This window comes from Seriola aureovittata, chromosome 22 (genome assembly GCF_021018895.1).
Source record: "Seriola aureovittata isolate HTS-2021-v1 ecotype China chromosome 22, ASM2101889v1, whole genome shotgun sequence".
NCBI lineage: Eukaryota > Metazoa > Chordata > Actinopteri > Carangiformes > Carangidae > Seriola > Seriola aureovittata.
Genome location: NC_079385.1, coordinates 10,098,085 through 10,110,402, shown reverse-complemented (window position 1 = coordinate 10,110,402; position 12,318 = coordinate 10,098,085). Strand labels below are relative to the sequence as shown.

At 41.5% G+C, this 12,318-nt stretch overlaps 1 protein-coding gene across 7 annotated transcripts in view; it reads right to left on the bottom strand.

Moving 5' to 3' along the window:
• Positions 1-7,603, bottom strand: part of nrcama (neuronal cell adhesion molecule a) — a 55,437-nt gene extending 47,834 nt beyond the window's left edge. For 4 of the 7 annotated variants that reach the window (XM_056368165.1, XM_056368167.1, XM_056368163.1 and 1 more), the window contains exon 1: positions 7,318-7,603. The gene's annotated coding sequence lies outside the window, so the exon portion shown is untranslated. The remainder of the gene's footprint in view (positions 1-7,317) is intronic. The other 3 variants (XM_056368160.1, XM_056368164.1, XM_056368162.1) reach the window with 1 other exon arrangement.
• Between the last annotated feature and the right edge of the window lie 4,715 nt (positions 7,604-12,318).

Here is a 12,318-nt window from a genome sequence, read left to right as displayed (position 1 = left end):
AAAACAGTTAATTATCAGTGTGCCGCCAGGAAACTGTTCTATTATCATCTAGAAAAAGGTTAAGTAGAACATCTTTAGTAAGAGAGACGGTTCATTTTTGCATTATGGATTGCAACATTAATTGAGATTTTGAAGCGCCGTAAAGTTTTTGCTTTCTGGTGATAAATGATTATTCGTCATCCAAAAGATTAATAGCTCTTAATAATACAGTATGCATAATGACATATACGTTTTATTATTATTTTAGAAATATCCATTATATGTTTTGAACTGATCCATAATCACAAAAAAGATGTTCATTTTTCTCAGCATCTTCTTTATTTATCATCTTTTTTTAACTGAATATACAGTATGTGTCAGAAATGAAATCCTCTATGGCTCTACATCTCTCTTTGTGCAGGGAGTCTGTCTGATTTCAGTCTTGCAGTCTGTGTATCATCACTGTGTATCTTAGCAATCTGAGCAGGGACATCAGGGTTATCTCTTCCCGTCAGAACAGAGACCAGTCAGGCCGCTAGAGCGGCTAATTTGGCAGAAAAAGGCCTGACCACTATCTGTTTCTCTGTTTGATGTGAACCAGCCACAGAGAATCACCGAAACTTTCCGCCGATATGAATTATCTTTAATGAGAACAATCAACTCGAGTAGATGAAAAGAGTTCCTGTTGCACACAAGTGCAAAACTACAGAGGAGTGCTCTTCTTCTGAAGGGTGGTTAGAATATCTCACATCCAACTGCAATAAACTAAAGTGCTAGAGCAGCAGCGGCAGCCACGGTTGAGCTATGTCAGGGAGCGAAAAGGCAAGGTGAGTAAAGCAGCACGGCTCTGATCGGACAATGCAGAGTATCTGGCAGCCTAAAAACCAGCCAGCTCAGCAGATTTAAGGGTGAAAGAGAGAGTGAGAGAGGACAGAGCTAGAGTGACAGGGTGGGGTGTTATCACTGATGTGAAACTGCATTGACTTTTATGGGCCGACATTCAGAAGCATCAAATGATGCTGAGTAAGAACAAACAGGAAATGACTTACTCTTAAATCATAGTCCCAACAGCCCGGTCTGCGTCAGGTCTGTTGACATGGACATGTGATGAGACCACATTTAAATAGGTTTATGTGCTGTTTACAACTGAGGGGCAAATTATCATCAAATCAGCGGATAGAAAACTTGTAATTTCTGTCATTCTCATCCAGAATGTGTCATTATCCACCAACCCAGTGGCTGTCAAAATCTGACACATAAATCTGACACATTTTCCCAAATGGCATGACCGATAAAATGTGAAGTGTGTGTAGTTTTGCTACAAATTAAAATGCTCTTATGTGTGTTATGGTGTTGACGGCCGGAGATATGAGTTGTTTCATATGGGGGTTTTCCACAGTTGGGGGCATGTGGATCACACAGTTCAAATGAAATTAAAAGTTGCAATAAACAAAGTATTAAACATGATTAACAAGGCAGATGTTATGTGTCTCTCATTCTCTCTTCAAGGCCCATAAACGCGGCATCTGTCCGCTTTTAATTAGTTTATCAGTTAGCAGATGCATCTTAAACTGATAGATGACTTTTCCACACTGAGAACCGCTTCTGTTCTCCATGCTCCTCAGCTTTCTGGACAGTTTATCTTTTTCTACAAAGGCATTCTTTCAGTGTGAGCGGAGGGCTCTCATTGAAGGCGGGCTGGCCACAGAAAGGCCTTCTCTCGGGGGGTCAGACGAGTAGGATCGAGGACACATGCAGGCTCCATTGAACCGGAGCCGCCTTTCCCACACCATACACATATTGATGATAAGCAGATGCTCAGCCTAAAATATCTACTGACCGACTGGGCTCGTACTTGTTAAGTATTTTTTCTTACAAATGTTAGCAGAATGTTCTTTAGCGATTTACCATAAGGTGGAGTATTAGGCTCCTGTGTAGGTGTAGTGTGAACATTGTCAGCTTCTGGCCTAAAAAGAGCAATACATAATTACACACTCTACAAATCATGTGTGAAGGCCCCTAAGATACATTTCCCATTAAACTAATCTCTCCTCGGTGCTGGGGGTAAGAAAAGATACGTATGAGAAAACAAGCTCAAACATTCATCCTCCCATATAAAGTAATGATGCAGTTTTCCAAAGCAGCATATAAATCTTAAAAAAAAAAAAAAAAAAAAAAATCACTCATAGCCAACAGATTCAATTATACCCTGTAAAAACAACTTTAATAATCATTGTTAAGGCTCGTTGGTTCACACCCACCATGTGATGCCGGTGCCTTGAACCAATTGGATGTCTGGTGTGATAAGAGGAGCTCTTTAATGGCTTCTTTGACCTAAATCCTCACTAATCATTTTAGAGCTGTGACAAAGATTCTGGTGGATGGGGGTAATATTATTTTTAAGCCTACTGTACAATGAATTAAGCTCCCACCGCTGGGATTTGAACATACATCTTTGTTTCCCTAACACTAGCTAAAAAAAAAAAAGAGGATATACTGTACATGACCATATGCGTATAGATATGATTTTCTCCTCCAAAGAGAAAACCTGACGAGGCTGTGAAACAACTGTGTCGCAAACGTCCAATGCACCTGCAGCGAGACACAGATAATCCTCGCCTGCATATGGCTCGGTGTATGTAATGAAATCGGCTGTTCAGACAGAGATGCCGATGTGTCTTCACACTCAGCGAAATGACAGCCGCCATCAGTCTGGCAACTTCTGTGCTCTCACCCACTCTCCCATCTGTTGCCCACCTGATCCACACAAACAACATCACCTGCAGCCTCCGAGCAGACTCAAACCTACAGGTGACGTTTTTAATAAAAAAAAAATAGAAGACAAAAGATGAATGTCTGATGGATAAAAGTGTCATTACTGAGCCTTTAAGCTTATTTATGTGCATGCGTGCGTGCCTGCGCAGGAGCGGCATGCTATGTCTCCTTTTGTTAATCTCAAGTGTCTTGCTGCACTGAAGATGTGGCCTTGCACAGCTGGTGATCACAGCAGCACCTCGCTCCTCTCCTCTCCTCTCCACTATTCACTGCAGATCTAGTTTCCTCCTACTAACTCATTCCCCTTGTCTGCTCTCCAACATTGTGTTTCTCGCCACTGCTCTCTTCCCCCAGTTCTGCTCAGTCTTCTTTCTCTCCTCTTCTCTTCTCTTCTATCCTTTCCTCTCCTCTCCTCTCCTTTCCTCCCCTTCCTTCTCCCTCTGTGCTCTCACGTGATACACTGTGTGAGTTGATTTGTGCTGGCCTGCAAATAACAATTATTTTCATTATCAATTAAAGTGGCAATTATTTTCTGAATCATCATTATGTCTACAAAATTAAAATTAAAAATTAAAAATAGCTTTATTTCCCAGAGTCCAAAGTGACATTTAAATTGCTCAGGTCAAACAGGTTAAAACTCATTAATCAAATAAACTGTGATCGACTAATCAACTAATCGTCCAAGCTTAGTGTTTAAGAAATCACATCACTGGTAGCAGACCTCTTCCCAGAATAATGCACTGAGTGTGTTTATTCATAGTAAACTGGAATACGGTATCACCTAAGTGGCTGTGATGTAGGAAAGTACCAGGATGATGTGACACCTGAGATTAAACTGTCTGAAATCAGACTTGTTTGACTTACGCAAGATTTCTCACAGTGTTTCACTGTGCAAAGAACTGGGTGTCTCCCATCTTCCAACTATAACACCATCCTCCAAAAAAGGAAAAATACACACAGACAAACACACACACAACAAAAAAACCATCTGTCTTCTGAGGAAAGCAGGGAGAAACAACAGCATCTGCTCTCTGAGAAATCCACCAGCAGCAGCAGAATGTCACACACTCCAGCCCCGGCTTTAACTCTCCCCCATTTTCCAATTCATCAATCTTTAGCCAGTCATGCTAATTTAATGTGTCCCGTACCTTAATGAAAACAGCCACCCAAACATGTCCAGCTGTGAGCCAAGGGTGTGTGTGTGTGTGTGTGTGTGTGTGTATCTATATATGTCTGGGTGGGGGGTGGGGGGGGGGGGGCACCATCATCGCTGCAGGGTGCTGCTGATGCTATTAACTCAAAGCATACGGAAGAATCCATAGTGCTAACTGTATTCATTGGCTCACAGTCTCATAGATGTTGAGACATCAGGATGCTCCTGCTAGGATTTCATAACATGTGCACCTGCATACTTCTCTGGCGGCTGCTTATGTAGCCTCAGAGAATTCTTTTTTTTTTTTTTTTTTAAAGAAGCATTGTTTTCTTGTTGTGGCAGAGCCTGAAGCAGTGCAGGGACCGAGAATCCAAGGCATCACTGCAGTATAGCATGCAGTTACAGAAACACAAAATATAAGCAACATTATGCAGCTGGACAGATGTGGATGCGCAAACATTTCCTCAGAATATTAGGGATGCAACAGTCAAATATCGGCAGTAAAAATTGAATTAGATTGATATTGATCATGTTTTTAATGCTGATATTGGCCATCTTAATTTATATAAAATCAACAGAAACTATTCAACTGTTAAAAGCTATAATCCATATTAAAAAAAAAGGTATAGAGAATAAAAGCTATAACCCTCACAAGTCAGTTTGAGTCTCACCTGAGTGAAATGAAAGGGAGCTGACCTGAACCCTGATCCCCAATCAGCCTGAAAACAATATTATGCATCTCCCTCGTCTCAATATTGTGTCATCACTTGAATGACAATGCACCTAAAGCAGCCATGAGCTCCATTACCTGACTCGTGTCTAATGGGCCATGGATAAACGGGAGAGCGGGAGAGCGACGGCGACACCCCGTCCACCATGAGTAATGGCGGGGGGGGGTGTCGCAGGAAACTCAAGTCATGTCTCAAGGGGGGAGATCTTGCAACAGTGGTTATTGGTGCCCACACACAGTACCTGCCAGGCCATGACATGCCACAGCTACATGGTAGCATACTTGACAAAATGATCACTTTAACAAGCCAGATGTTCAATATTTTAAATATGTGGAAAGATTAAGTTTTGTATTTTTGTATCTGATAAATGATGCTCGAATTAATGGAACAAGTGGCCATCATTTAATTTCATTGTTTTAAACCTGTTCTCTCCCCACTGTCAAGTGTCAACATGTGCACTGTTAAAAAGGCCTGTTTTACTGTGGAGTTTCACTGTCGCATGTTGCTGAGGGTTGGCAGTTATTCAGAGAGGACAACACAGAAATAAGAGGGAGACACTGGGACATAGTCTATTGCCTCAGCTCTCACTATGTCGCTGAACACAAGAATACAGTATGAAATGCTGACTAGAGCTTTCGAAATGTAGGTTAACAGGCTGATATTAGCATTCTGGTGCAGCTTCAGGTTTGCAGAGTACAACAGTACAGGCTTTCCAATTCACAGCAACTGATTACATTCACCAAACGATGACAGAGCTTGCAGATCCACAGCAAAACTTGACTTGGAATTTACATGGAAAATACAAGATCCATACAAGATCTCTGTATGGGGCATGACGTATGGTTGAGGCTCAGACTGAACTCACCCCATCCTGTGTTACAACAACAGCAGATGTGCATGAAATAACTCACACTCGTATTATCATCACAATGACTCTTCCTACTCGTGGCTTGTCGTGTTGTCAGGTGTGATACCCACTGGTTACATACTGAATACTGCAAACATTATTACAAGGCATCTGTTGTATGTATCACCATTCATACAACGTGATATATATGCAAAGATCCTTGCAACAAAATAACACGGGCTACACAGGACAACTCTGCATCCATCATTTCACTGAAATCACAATGTGGCAACAATAAAGGCCTTTTAAAAGAGCTTGTTATTCAGCAATAGGGGAGTAAGACACTGGAATAGCTGCACTACGAACACATTTTCTCACCTCAAATCCAGACATGTGAAAATGTTGATCACCTATCTTCCCTCGCAGACACACAGACACACACAAAGAATTTCAACATCTCCACCATACTGTAGATAGCATCATATCAGATACAATCACCCTGTTTTTCCATTTACCACACATCATTCATATGAGGATGCATACAGCTCACTGTAATCTTGACTGTGGCTGCTCCATCTGCACGTTATTTGCTCAATTATTCGACTCATCATTTTGCCTCAAATGTCTGAAGATGGGAAAAATGTCCATATCACTATCGTATGTGACAAGGAAAAGCAGGAAATCCTCACATTAAAGAAGCAAAAACGAGAGAACAGGTGGCACATTTGCTTAGAAAATCAACTGAAATGTTTCATCAGTGATTAGATTTATTGTCAGATTGATTAATCCATTAATAGAAGAATTATTTTAGCTCTCTTCCTGACCTCATGAGGCTTATAATTAAATCCTTTACAAACAGGATTTAAATTAGCTCTTTTATTAATAGTCCTGAAATCAGTCAATTCACCTATAACATTTGTCTTCTTCCACTGAATGTGACCAATCGAAAGTCAACTGAATCTCTTGTCATACTGTCTGTACATCAGTACACATATTTTCCATTCTGTGACAAACAGCTGTTGAGCATTTGGCAACACTTTGAGGGGGGGGGGGGGAAACCCCAGTGCAAATAACACCAATAACTCTCATTCATGGAGCCCTGAGTTTTATTTTTATGTAAAAATCAATGAGAAATGTTGATCAATAATAAAGAATGGGAGGCTGCTGGTTTCCTGTTGATCAATAGTCACCTGCTGACTGGCCTATCTACATCTCTAAATCTGATACGTGAAAACAAGGCCTTAGTGGGCTTGCTCCCAAACCTTTTGAAAGGTTAGTTAGAGGAGCTGAGCTTACAGCTGGCAGCATCACTGGCAGACATCAAATAATCCTCTCAGCGCTGAAGGGCCTGCCTGCACCGGCCGGCACCAGCAACAATAACCGCGCTGCTGCTGCTGCTGCAACCACCGCTGAATAAATTCATTCAACACAACGGCCGATCAACACATTGCTTTCCCTCCCCTCTGCTTGCTTTGATGGTTCCTCCTCAAGATGCAGCGCATGCAGTGCGGTGAGTGCACAGACTGCAATGGTCTGCCTTTGAAGCTCAGCAGAATCCAGATTTATTTTAAAAAAAGAGAAGAAGAAGAAGAAAAAAAAAACGACAGTCGGCGTCAGGCGCCTCCATATTGCTATATTATTTGCACCTGGTCATCCTAGTCAACCAGCATCACCGGGATGCCGTGGTAGATGAAAAAAAAGAAGCTCCGATTTGACACATGCACTGCACCATTATTCTCAAGCCACATACGATGACACTGAAGATAACTATCCCCGTCTTCATAAAGAGAAAGAAAAATGAGAGAGAGACAGAGAGGTATATTCAAACTCACCGTCTGCAAACCGGCTCCTGTTTCCTCCCCCGGCTGTGAGTGTGTGAGGTGATGCTGTAGAAAATGATGTGTATGTGTATGTTTGCGTGCGTGCGTGTGCGTGTGTGTGGTTGAGGGACCGTGCCCGGCCAATGACTGTATGTAGGGTATGTGTGTGTCCGTCCCCCTCAGCCGCTGCAGCAGCAAGCTGTGGTCCGCACGGATCCTCCGCTCTCCTCCTCACCAGCTCCCCCGCTGCTGTCAAAAACCAGCAGCGTCCGAAGATCGCCTATGCTTTCGAAAAGACGACACACTCACCCGCGGAAAACCTGGTCTATCCTCCAGCTCTGCGAGCGTGGGCGTCCTTAACCCCTACGCATGCGCTGTCTTCAATGGCTTGCAGATATGTTTGGCATGAAAACCTTTAAAAAACCAAAGATATTCACTTTGCTGTGTTATGACAAATAATTGCAACACATTTGAGATGCTGAAATCAGTGACCCTTCGGCATCTTTGCTTTTAAATAACTAAAACCGACAAACGAAATAATTGTCGACTTACTTTCTGTGTTTAATAAAATCAACAATTCATTACAGCTCTAGAACTATATAAGGATATTTCTAAGAATGGATCATATCAGAGTGAGACCTCTTCGTTTTCCATCTACTATCTTCTGGCTGCCAATGTGCAGGAAGAAAGGAAAGAAAAAAATCCCAGCTGCAGCGACCCCGTTTTAATGAGCGGCAGCAGAGAGACCTGCAGACAGAGAGATAAACAATAACCCTGCAGAGCACTGTTAGCATCTTATTGTGTCAAATAAAATAAAAATCCAATTATATTAACAAAATAAAAGGAACTTCTAGCATGTGGTAAATATCTTTAAGTTTAATTTGTTATTTAAAAAAATAGGTTATCCTAGGTTTTTTTGATACTACTGATATAATTTTGTACTTCACTTATTTGATTGCTAGAATTGTATTTTATTATTTAGTAGCTTAATCACTTGCACTTCCATTAATTTGTTATAGGTAGTTCTAGATGTTTCTCAATGATAATGTAGGGCACAGGTGTCTCTGCCATGAGCACAGGACAGGTGGCCTATGTGTACACACACACACACACACACACACACACACACACACACACACACACACACACACACACACACACACACACACACACACAGCAGCGCTGGTGTCACACACCTGACTGCACATTTACATTATCATTACTGGCCCACCTATCTGCATCACAATTTGAACTGCAGATCCTTCTTCTCACATGACAGCTGTGTGTGTGTGTGTGTGTGTGTGTGTGTGTGTGTGTGTGTGTGTGTGTGTGTGTGTGTGTGTGTGTGTGTGTGTGTGTGTGTACGCGAACCCCCTCCCACATCACTCAATTCCAACCTGGGACAGACCAGGCATGTCTCACAACCATTAAGACCTTGTCATCAATATCAGTAATGACCACACTGTTGTTTCACTTAACTTGACTCATGGTTAAACAGTGGCCGCACATTTTCACCATTATTTTTAATGAATAAGTGTAAAAAAAATAAAAGTCAAACCTGTGAGCTGGGCTCTCACAGCCATGGTTTACTCACGTGTAGCTCACTGTAAAGCATGTACAGGTTCATCAGCACTGTGTGGGTATACATGTACAGCTTCTTCACATGACAAACGCATGCAGTAACACTCATCCAGGCCGAGGGGCATAAGCATTCACAACCGAATCATGTGCTGTTTCTACTATAATAATGGTGACATGTCCTGGGGGGAGGCTGGGACCAAAACAAAGAGGCGTTTTAGCAATGGAACTCTGCTCATGAATGAGTTGGTGTTTCTGTACATGGGTTTGCACCAACCAAAGTTATGCACCATCTCACTTATTTTAAATGCAAAATTACTCTCCATGGGTGTGACCTAGAAAACAGTCAAGGTGATTAATGTTGACACAGAGGATTTAGTTTTCACTGGACTGCCGTTGCACAGACACAGACATCCATGCAGAGCTGTTGGACAAATAGGATGTGTGTGTAGGTGTGTCCTCACGCTAACCGACTGGCAAAGCCATGTGGAGAGCAACACCACTGTGTAAACTGCTCTGCCGTTTCTTTTCAATGAGACATGACGACAGATTTTTTTCCTTTTCTTTTTTTTTTTTACAGTGTGACATTATTGACATGCCACTGCCGAGTGTGAAATACTCCTGCGCTTTCAACATTTTCATTAACGTCTCTGGAACTGCGAGTTTACTGTCTCTCTGTATGAAAACAAACAGCTCTGAAAACTGAATAACAAGCATCATTTAAAATTTTTTTTTTTTTTTTTTTTGGATTAGATTTGTGCTAAAAATCATTTGCAAGTAACAGTTTACATTTTTAGGATCCTCTCCAAAGCCTCTCTGGTGCACTGTGTAATTTAAAATCAGTTTATACAGGCTAGGATATATTATACTGAGACAATGTCTCTGACAGCTACCAGGTACCTGCTTCCATACTGTTTACATAGCAGCCTTCCTAACTTGGTCACTGAGCTACATCTGACAAACACTGATGTGAAGCTGCTGGGGTCTTCCTCTCACTGATATGTACAAGCTTCCTCACACTCCTTATCCTGAGACGACCCAGGTGGGGATGAGTATAAGTGACTGTATATGAATCCTCCTCAAGCCCTTTGGGTGATTTTTGCCCTCTGCAGCGACAGATTGGATGCATGAATCAATCCCTTCTACCTCATTTCTATTCCTGTGTGGCCTTCACGCACACACTTCTAACCCCTCGGGGGCCTATTTGTTGCTTCACTTGCATTGTTGGAGCCACTGTAAACCCATAGATTGTGATAACACATTGGATGGCTCTTGTTATGTAACCGTGTTTATACATTTGCGGCTACAACCCATACGGCAGGGGGCAGATACTAGAAATATGAAGCACAGCCATGACAAAACAAGGTAAGACACCTTGTACAAACTTCTTCTCACATGCTGCACTGTTTGTGTAAGATAATGACAGACGTCAGGCTGATAGACAGTATGTGTCAGCTGTGGGAGCTTGAAGACAAGAGAAGGAAAAGAGCGCAGCACTGGATATTGATAGCAAACTTAAATGTGATCACTTTTTTTTTATCCACAAAACCCTTCTTATATCAGCAAAATAAAAGAGGCCGATTGTGTAACATGTCTGCAAGATCAGGGACAAATTTAGGCAAACGTGGGCACACATACATTGAGCAGTCTGTAAATGAGAAGGGGAACTATAACGGTTGCTAGGGAACAACATAAGGCCAAACAATCCAATCGAGTTTGAGGAGGAGGGGAGACGGACAGCTCCTGCCACAATAAGCAACATAGGATAATAACACAATAGTATTGGTATGAACTATAATAATATATGTTTTCCACTCCTTCACGTAAACAGAGTCTGGCAGACTTCACTTTACTTTGGCACTCCGCCCTACTTCATACTCAAGGAAGTTGCCAGCAGGATGAACATCGCCACAGTGTGTTAATCTCATGTTCACCTCATTTGTCTGTCTTGTCCATGACACTCGGTCTCCACACAGTCTGACAGGAGACTTGAATAATACTCTGTGCCGTGTTTGACGGTGGACTCTCGCAGATATCAACAGAACCTCTGCATTCGAAGCTTTGAGAGTCGCAGATGAACATTAAGTCAGGTCCGCTATCGAAACACACAAATTAAAAGTGGCATTTTCTAGCAATATTTGTTTTGTAATTTAAATCAAAACATGGAATATATAACTGGAATACATCTTGACTGGAACAACTCTCTCTGTCAGGCTGCTCGGGCACACATTTGAAAACTGTTGATATGATTATGCATTGGTGTATGTATCATAGTAGACAAAACTGGGGGGTCAGTTCACTCAAAGCACAAAAAAACATTTCCTGTTAACTCCAAGTGGAATCTAAGGGTGTAAATAGTCTTATGTACATAGGTTCTGATGTATCCACCTGTGAAACGTCTTACACCACCCAAAATAATAGAGGTGAAGGGAACTTGTATTGTGCTGCTAGTTGATCAAGCATAGAAATTGGTAGCAGGGTTGGGTAAATATGTTTTTAAAGAGTAGTGTGCTCCAGCAAGCCTCGTTTTTAATCACATAATCACTATAATAAAGGCTTAATATTTGTACTTGACAGTGTGTCCAGACTTTTTAGGGAATTCAGTCATTCATCAGCAGCGGTTTTTATGGAAAATTAGATATTTGGAGATTTTTTTTTACAATTTCATAAACTACCATGATTTTTATAGCAGTCCCATCTCTCTCTAAGAAGTAACAATAAACTGAGATGACAACACATTTTTAGCCATACTGCCAGGTTTTAGCACAGATATTCTTGTAGGATCTGCTTACCCACTGGAAAGACCCTTCTAGAGCAAGGCCAAATGTAGGCAACACAACCATAAATCAGGCCTTGATGTCGGCATGAAATGTACCATGGTGAAGCTAAATCTGGCATTTGGGGAAAAAATAAAAAAATGGGCCATCAATCTATCAGTCAAATCAGTTATAAGATTGACAGGAATGAGGTATCAGTCAAGTGAAATACGTGACATATTATTTCTTTTGTTTCTGGCATGTGTCATTGTTGTGGAGGCTCACATGCATGAATCCTTGTGGCTTATTGTTCATGTTGATTGGGGTAACGACAGTGTGACTGGGAGGAATGACACTATGGAATTTCAGTTGATGTTCAATGGGATCAAAACAATAAAGCAGAAAATCAATGTGTACAATTGGGAGAAAAAAAGCAATTCATCATAGGAAGACACTTGGCATTCCTTTGTAGCAAGCCTATTGTGGGGCTCTTTGTGATGTGTGTGTGTGTGTGTGTGTGTGTGTGTGTTTGTGTTAAGTATGAGGCAGCAGAATGGAAAAACAGATAAACATCATTAAAATCAAATAACATGACATATATATCTGTGGTATGTATAATCATCCATTTTATAAGAGCGGAATTTCAAATAAGTCATCCAGAGGTCAAAGGTCAAAAGAA